Consider the following 8,286-nt stretch of genomic DNA (forward strand, 5'->3'; position numbering starts at 1 on the left):
TCAGAGATCGTCAGGGGATGTAGTTTTTTTTATTTTTCTTAGTAAAACGGGTATTATGGGGAGATTATAAGCGTCTGGTCCATACTCCAACCTGGAAATGCACCTAAAAGTTGTTACAAACCACCATAAAAAAAGAAGAAGAAGAAACTTGTGAGACTGAAAGTTAAGAGACTGATGGGAAAGCTGCCGTTTTGTCTTGTGAGTGAACTATGCTGTGCTGAAATCACCTTTGTTCATGGTACAGCACTTTGAGTTTTCCTTCCACACCACACCTCTCAGTGTAACAAGCTTTTAATTAATTTAACAAAGCAATGACTCTTTGAATATTTCTTTGAGGCAGGGAGGAAAGCATTTTTCTATTTCCTCCTTCCTTCAGCGTCCCATCGATCAAGAGAAGCATCCGTCTGCTTTGGTCAAACTGCCCTGTCTCTGTCTCTCTCTGCAAACTGAAGTCGACCTGCTGCAGGTTTCTGCAATACGAGGAACCTGATCTCAGAATTCAGTGATACGAAGTGACGTTCCATACGTTGCTGCTCAGCTCTTCCTTTTACCCAGTGAATCATCCGGCTCCCTGTCAGGTATCGTACGCATTCAAGATTTTTTTCATTTATCCAACATTTGCAGTTTGAGGCCAATTGTGATTTGCTTAAGTGCTCTCCTTTTCTTCCACTGTCGTCTAACTAATCCTGCAGCATAAACGTTTTCCACTGTGAATGTGTAGTTTAATGCCGTGATCAGATGACGACTCCTTTGATTTTATTCCTTAGTGAAATGGCAACCTGATCAAAATAACAACTCTGTGGCCTGGTGCTGATCCAAAATCAATGTTTTATCCACGTCTTCATGGTTTCTACATCAGATAACAGCAATGATATGCTGGATAAGTTCAGTTAATGCAATGCACAGCCTCCCCCTGCCAAGTCACAGATATTCACAGTTCCCAATCTGCAATGATTGCAAATCACAAACAGAGCAGCTAATAAAATGAGAAAAGGAGCAAAATGTTTTTTCTCAGCAAGTTTTATTGTTGAGAAGGGTGAAGAACTGGAGCACTGTAATTAGCAAAGTGTGGGATTGTTAAGCGTTTGGATGCTTTTTCAGCCTCAGGTTGTAAACGTTGGAACACTGTTATAAATTTGCCTGTTTGCTTCCAGCCTGAAGGCAGCAGAAGCAGCAAACATGTCCACTAATGCAGGCTGGTAGATTTCCACACTAAGGATCCCATTGGAAATACTTTGCTGCTGCGCACCAAGCATAAAAATGCCTAATTAGATGTAATGCTCTTAAATTTATTTTCTAGATCCATAACTATTTATATTCTGTATTTAAATTATAACCTTTAATTGATTTAGCACCTGATTCTCAGATGGTGTTTTATCTGTTTCTTCTTCAGTGCTGCTGCTGCCAGCGAGTCTCAACAGTAAACACATTTACTGCTTATCGCAAACATATGGACAACTTTTCCTGGAAATGCAGAAAGATTCTGCTTGCTTGTCAATGAAGAGACAGGCCACGAGAAAACCAGGAGGAAGAACACTTCAAAAAGTGTTCATCAGAGCAGAAAAAGATTAAAAGGATAAAAAAACCACAAATTTCTGAGAAAACTGATTTTTCTTGCAAACCTTGTTTTAGTCATGTAGAAACGGCAGTTTTGTAGGTTTAAAATGTTAAACTTTACGTTTGCATTCTGATTGCTAACAGAGTAAATATGAGATGTTTTGTTGTGTGGGAGAAACTTAGCGCTGATTAACATACCAGGCTTTATTGAATGTTAATTTTGTTTTGGCCAATAAGATTAACGTTTAAAAGAAACAGCTGCCCACTAAACATCGCCACCATGATGGAGGTCCGCTGGTGGATCCAGCATTTAGTGCCTGAACCCAGAGGGGTTTTCAGGGTCATGATCCCTCTGGAGATGAAGGTGTTTTTTATTGTTGTCATGGTCACAGTTCTTCTGAATATGTGTTTGTGTTTTTATGTTATTTTTCTTGCTTCTTCAGGTTGTTCCTTGTATTTATAGCTCCTAGTTTGTTATTGTATTTTATTTGCACATTTCCTTTAAATGATGTTAGCTGCTGGATGTTAGAAGTGTTTACACACCAGATTATATTTTACACAATGTTTTTTTTTATTTCATAGTTTGTTATGGCTTTTATGAACAAATATGTGTATATTCTCCCTTTTTTTCAAATAATCCTATAATTTTTAATGACTGCATTATTTCTCCTGTTTAAATTTGCCCTCCATGTATAATCTCTATTTCTTATTCTGTCTGTTTACCTGTAACTTCCTGCTGGTACACTTGAAGTTCCCAAAGGTGGGACAATAAAGGATATTTCTATTCTAATTTATTCGTACCTTCTTGCTGCACTCAGGCTTTGAACCATCAAAGGAACTTTGATGGTTCTTGGTGTTGATATTCATGGTGTTGTATGAATATAAGATACTGAGACTGTTGGTCACAACCACAACCTGATGACTCATCACTAAGATCTCTTCCTTTACACTTGGAGCTGGGAAATCAAAAAGTCTTCAGATGAAAACCGACTGTGTCTCCGTTCTTCCCTTTTTCTTATCAATCCACTAATTCACCTCTTTCAAGGACTTCATCTATTACCTTCACTTATCTGTAATTTTATTCTTTCAGCAGCTGAAGATGAATTATACAGCGACTTAAACTCCTTATCAGGGAAAGGAGAGAAGCGGCATTGTGTTATTAGGACGTCGTTTCTGATCAGAATCCTCAGTGGAGCAGCAGCATGGCCTCCTGAGGTTCTGGCTGAACGGTTTTACTGACATCATAAATCTTAATTGCCACTAATGGAGGAACCAGAAAACCAGGAGTCAGTATCTCTGTAGGACAAAGTGCTGAGGAATCATGAATCCTGCAGATTTAATGAGGTTCCGTCTGACCTCCAGTCCGCTTCTCTCACCGTAGCTACATTAAAGGGGCTGTTAGGTGTTTAGTAGAGTAACTATTATCTTCAGTTGGGATTTCATGAATGAGTCAAAGAAACTCTGGGTGTGTTTTTGATGAGGGAACGACATCATAACATGTACCATAAATCTCAAAAAGGTTCATTCTGCATAATACTCACCCCTTAAAGACCTGCCGTCACTGCAGAAACCTGCAGAGCTCTCAGGTCTTCTGGTTCTGGTTCTGGTCTGCATCCCAGAATCAGAACCAAACATGGAAAAGCAACATTCAGTTTTTATGCTCCTTTCCTTTAAATCAAGGTGAAAAACTGTTCATGAAAGTTGCATTTGACTAACTGGACTAAAACTGTTTATTGCTTCTCTTTATTTTGTCACTGTAATGTTCATTGTGTTTTGGATTTGAACATAAAAAGCAGTTTTTAGATGAAAACTACAATCTGAATGTGTTTTATAAATAAACTTGACTTCTGTTCTTCAGACTTGAGTCCCTTCAGTCGGTTTCTGTCCTTCTGTTCTCACTCTGCTGCTCTTTCTGCTCCAGTGTTGACTTCAGAAATTACTCGCTTCGTAGCAAGACATCACATTCAAATATTCAGTGCTTCCTGTTGAGCCGAGGTGTCATTTTACTGTCAGAATTACCATCCATCCACCCTGGAAGACAATGAAATCTGTCTTTCCTCTTCGCTTCACAGGCATCAAGATGATGTGTTTCACTGGACAGAGTGACATAATGTCTAATCTCCACTTACACGTCAGAAAAATGCTAGTTTCTTTTTTTCTATAATCATGCCATTAATGGCTTTGAATATATATATATATATATTTATCTTTGCTATTTTCTAGCTTTTTGTGTTGGTTCTTCAGGGAAACCAGGTCTGCAAGGTTTTCTGAATTTTTCATGCAAAGTTTCTCTTTTTCAGCCATCAAGGAGAATAATAATGGAAAGAAAGCAAGAAATCCAATAGTTGGAATGCAAATAAGTCAGAACTTCATGTTTGGCTTCTAAAATTGGTTTATCACAGTTGATAAATAAAACGCTGAAATAGGTTTTATTTTCATTTGAAAGAAAGTTAAAATGACTTTGCTTATATAAACAGAGTTTACATCAACTGAATCGACACCTAGGCTTAAAAATCAAAGTAAGGAATTAAAATGGTGTGAGCAGAGTAAAATAAATGCTAACCTGTCCCTTCACAGACCCACTGATCCTGTCCAGACGTCTACAACCTGCATGTGTGGAAATGTTACGGCTGATTACTGCTGTTTAAATACATCCCAGAAAATGGTAAACCACCAACTTATTGTCTTTGTTTATTTATTTATTCATTTCATAAGCGAAGAAAAATATACAATTTAAATTCAAGCTTCAGCAAAAACTCTTACTGCATGTTTAACAAGCCAGCTAGCACAGTTGTTCATTCTGCTGAATGCAGAAAACAGCAACAAGTAAGTTTATGTAGCTCAGTGCCAGAGTCATGAGATTCAGAAAAAAGTGACAAATTTATTCTGCAGATATTCAGATGCAACAAATAACACAAAGTTAATATTCAGCCTTAATTACAAAAGTGTTAATCTGCAATTTTGTTGATTTTTGTTAAAACATTAGAAATTCATTCATGAGTTTCCTTCAACTTCACAATTAAACCTGCTGACATTTGTGACTGGAACATAAAATAAAGTTGAGGGCGTGTGAATAGTTTTGTCTCCGATCTTTGGGGATCACGACTCAGGCACTGAGCAAAATGCAGTCCACAAGAAACACACTGATAGATACCAGACACTTTCTGAGCATAAGAAAGAACACAACAGAAACACTTAGGAAATGCTCTTTTTTTGGTACGCATTATTATAACACCAACAGTTTTTTAGAAATAGATTTTAAACAAGATTTCTTTTGACATTCATGTGGTCTGTAGGATGTAAACAAACGAAAGCGAGCTCTCTGCTTCCTGATGCAAAGAGCTGACGATATAGAATCATTACAGATGCTGTGAGATAGCCGACAGTTTTACATCGAGAACAACAAGCGAAATATCATGAGTATTATATGGACGATGAGGTCATGGTTCTTTTACATCGAGAATGTTCTCGTCAAATGTCTGTACAGAGTCAAGAGGCAGAAAAGTGATGCTGACTTCCCCAGGAAACGAGGATTTCTGCCGACTCAGACTGACCTGCTACAAAAAATCACACCAAACGATTTCAGAAAATATCGTTGCTTCTTTAGTTTTAACAGTTACAGTTAAGCACAAAGAGCCTCACAGCGGCGATGCGACACTTCTTCATAAAGAGGGACTCACCTTGATACTCCGACTAGTTTTCCTAAAAAATCAGCTAGGTTGTAAAAAAAAGGTGACCGATATTCATAAAACTCTCATAACAGAGAGACTTTATCATCAAGGTAAAGCTCCAGCTTTGGTAAATTTGAGTCAAATGTAAGCAGAGATTAAATTTTATAAGCAGGAAAACAATCTACAGCAGCAGAAGCTCTTCTAAGCACATATTAGTGATTTACTACCAGTTATTAAATTAGCCAGTAGCTATAAAACAATACATTTTCACAGAAAAGTTTAGATGTCAATAAACCAATCAATACAAAATATCAATGGAAATATGGAACAAGCTGATCAGAAATTGTTGCTTTATTGCCAATAAATATTTTCAGACTTTGAGAAGATTAAAAATTATTTTGATATACAATTTTTATTTAAATAAAAAATTTAGTTTATTATCAAAGAACGTATTTGTACAGTTCTTTTTGTAAGCTAAAAAAACATTTTTGTAGATGTCATCCTAATTTTAGGATGAAAAATCTTGGAGATTTCATTTTCATCTTGATGACACGCTGACTAATGACTAGCAAGAAAACTCCTGCTCACATTTCCTTTTTATGCATTTTTCAGTCTGTATTTAGTGTTTATTTTAATGTTTTACTGAAAACGGTCCTTTTTATTAATATATTTTACTTACAGCTTACTTAAAAGAGCGATCTTCTGTGGGTAGGATATTGCCTGCTCCCCACCTCTCAGTAGAACCCCAGTTCAGAGGAAAAGTCTGAAGCGTCACTTCAGCATGATGATTTAAAAGCAAATAGGATTTCCAAAACAAAATCTAAAATATTCACTGTAAACAATCAGTGAATATTAGGTATAATATATATAATATTATATATAATATTAGAATAAAACTGGAGGCAGAAGAAGAAAATGTCTACAATTGTAAATGTCAGGTGCCATAGACCCTGTCTAAGGTTCTTACGTAAAAATCAATTTTTATTGATCTTCACATTAATAACTTAAATGATCATTGAACAGAAAGGCTGATTTTACTGTCTGTGACCCATAAAGGGCAATGACAGGGCAGCGCTGCAGTTTCCTGTGTGAGGATGAAGTTTTAGTTAATAAAATGCTTTGGATTAGATTTTAGCAAAGCTGAAGTCTTTCTTTTTGGGCCAGATCTCCTGCTATTCTCTGAGGGTTTATGAATACGGGTCAGGACCGCTATAAAGTAGCTGCAAAGCACCATTAAATACTAGAACAAATTGTATCCAGCCAAAGAGCAAGCTTCAATAACAGACCTCACTTGATATTTAAGGCAGTGTACGTTTATGGAATCAAATAAAAGGTAATCGTCTGCAGCAAAGAGCAGAAACATTTTTTTTAACAAACAGCCGAATTACTCACAAACCATAAACTTACTCTGAGCAACAGGAAAGTATCCCAGCTTGCAGTCCTCTGATTCTAATGACAACAGGCCAGTCAAGGAAAATGAAAGAAAAAAAGACATCTTACAGAAACTCACACTTACAGAAATTACATGAAGTGACAAAGATTTTAAAGGGGACACCAGCCCTGAGACATACGGAGCACATGTAGCAGGTTAAAGCTCAGACAGCCCACAGCCTCCATTAACTACTGCAGTAAAACTGCATTAAGAGAAAGGATGGAAATCAGGAAGCAGTCTTCACCCATCTGCTTGGGTAAATCCTCAACACAGAGCCACGTAAGCAAAGGGGCGCAGATTTGTTAGCAATGTCAAAACAAAGTCAACAAAACTACAAATACAGATCCAGTTTCTCACAAACTAAGAGTCTGTCTCTTTAAACTGAAGGAAAGTTAGACTAAATTTCTTTTGAAAGAGGAAAGGCAACAGGAACGAAAGCAATGTTCGCATTAAGCTTTTTATTCAGGCAGCTTGGTGGCTGCGGCCTTTAGCAAGCCAGTTGCTGGTTCCAGTCTCAGAAAGGCCTTTTGTTCTGCATGTTCTCTGTGTGGCTTTGCAAACAGCAGATCATTCCCATATGAACATGCATGTAAGCATTCGACTCTTACTTATGGTCTGGTATGCATGGATGTTTTGTCTTTGTGTTTCCCTGCAATAGTAGCTGCGTTTCCATGACAGATGAGCACAAATCTTTGTCTATTATGTCAAAAAAACACAAAGTCATAAGTGATGTGTTTCTATTAAATAAGAAATGAGATTAAAGCCAAATGTGAATGAGCTTGTTCACACGATAAGTCATTAAAAATCATGGCAGTAACAGATGTAAACAGTAAATATTTTCATAATTCAGTCATGATGCGAGCGACTCATCATCTGTCAGCCAATCAGAGGAGATGTCTGCATCTTATTCAGGCCCAATTACTTCCTAGTGGCGACATATGAAGTGTTTTGGGAAAATTGTAATTGATTTTACAGATCTATGGATTCAACACATTCGAATGGCAACTTTAATCACGTGGCTCATGTGATGTTTTGCTAAATAAATCTTTTCATCCTAGCGGAAAAGCTTTTTATCAAACATGAGTTTTTGCTAAATTGGTGTGTTTCCATGCAAGAAGCAAATTTATTTTTATAACTTCAACTTGTGCAATTTCATGATTAATGGAATTGCAGCTTCTGATCTTTTCAGGGTCTGCCGTGACTCTTACCTGTTGTCATAGATGTGTGATGTCACAGGTTCCCAAAAATATAAGTTAAGAAAATAACATCCAGTCACAACTATCAAAAAATGATGAGAATATCTTCTAAAATCAATGTTTCAGGGCTGATTTCCACTTTATTACACCAAGAAGAGAGACAGAGATAGATACAGAGAGAGAGAGCCCCTTTGTCCCTTGATATGGGGTCAGAACCCTGCGACCCCTTCATGATGCCTGGGGTCAATGCTGCTCCAGCATTGGGGTTCACATTAAACACTCCGAGAACCCGACCCCAGACCTGAGCAGCTTTACACTTCAAAAATATTAATAATAAAGCAACTTGGATCATCAGAACTGATTAGTCTGTGGTTGTATTACCTCTGCGCCTCGGCCTCATGTCAGCCGCAGAGCGAATCTGGATGAGATC

General features: G+C 37.3%; 1 long non-coding RNA gene across 1 annotated transcript; it reads left to right on the forward strand.

Annotated features, from left to right (window-relative positions):
- Window positions 1-6: 6 nt before the first annotated feature.
- Window positions 7-2,347, forward strand: LOC106922534 (uncharacterized). The gene is made up of 3 exons (XR_001419211.2): window positions 7-198; window positions 377-578; window positions 1,394-2,347. It is a non-coding gene; the product is annotated as an uncharacterized LOC106922534 (long non-coding RNA).
- The last annotated feature ends 5,939 nt before the right edge of the window (window positions 2,348-8,286 follow it).

This window comes from Poecilia mexicana, unplaced genomic scaffold (assembly GCF_051168715.1).
Source record: "Poecilia mexicana isolate PSO_F unplaced genomic scaffold, ASM5116871v1 scaffold_15, whole genome shotgun sequence".
Classification (NCBI taxonomy): Eukaryota; Metazoa; Chordata; class Actinopteri; order Cyprinodontiformes; family Poeciliidae; genus Poecilia; species Poecilia mexicana.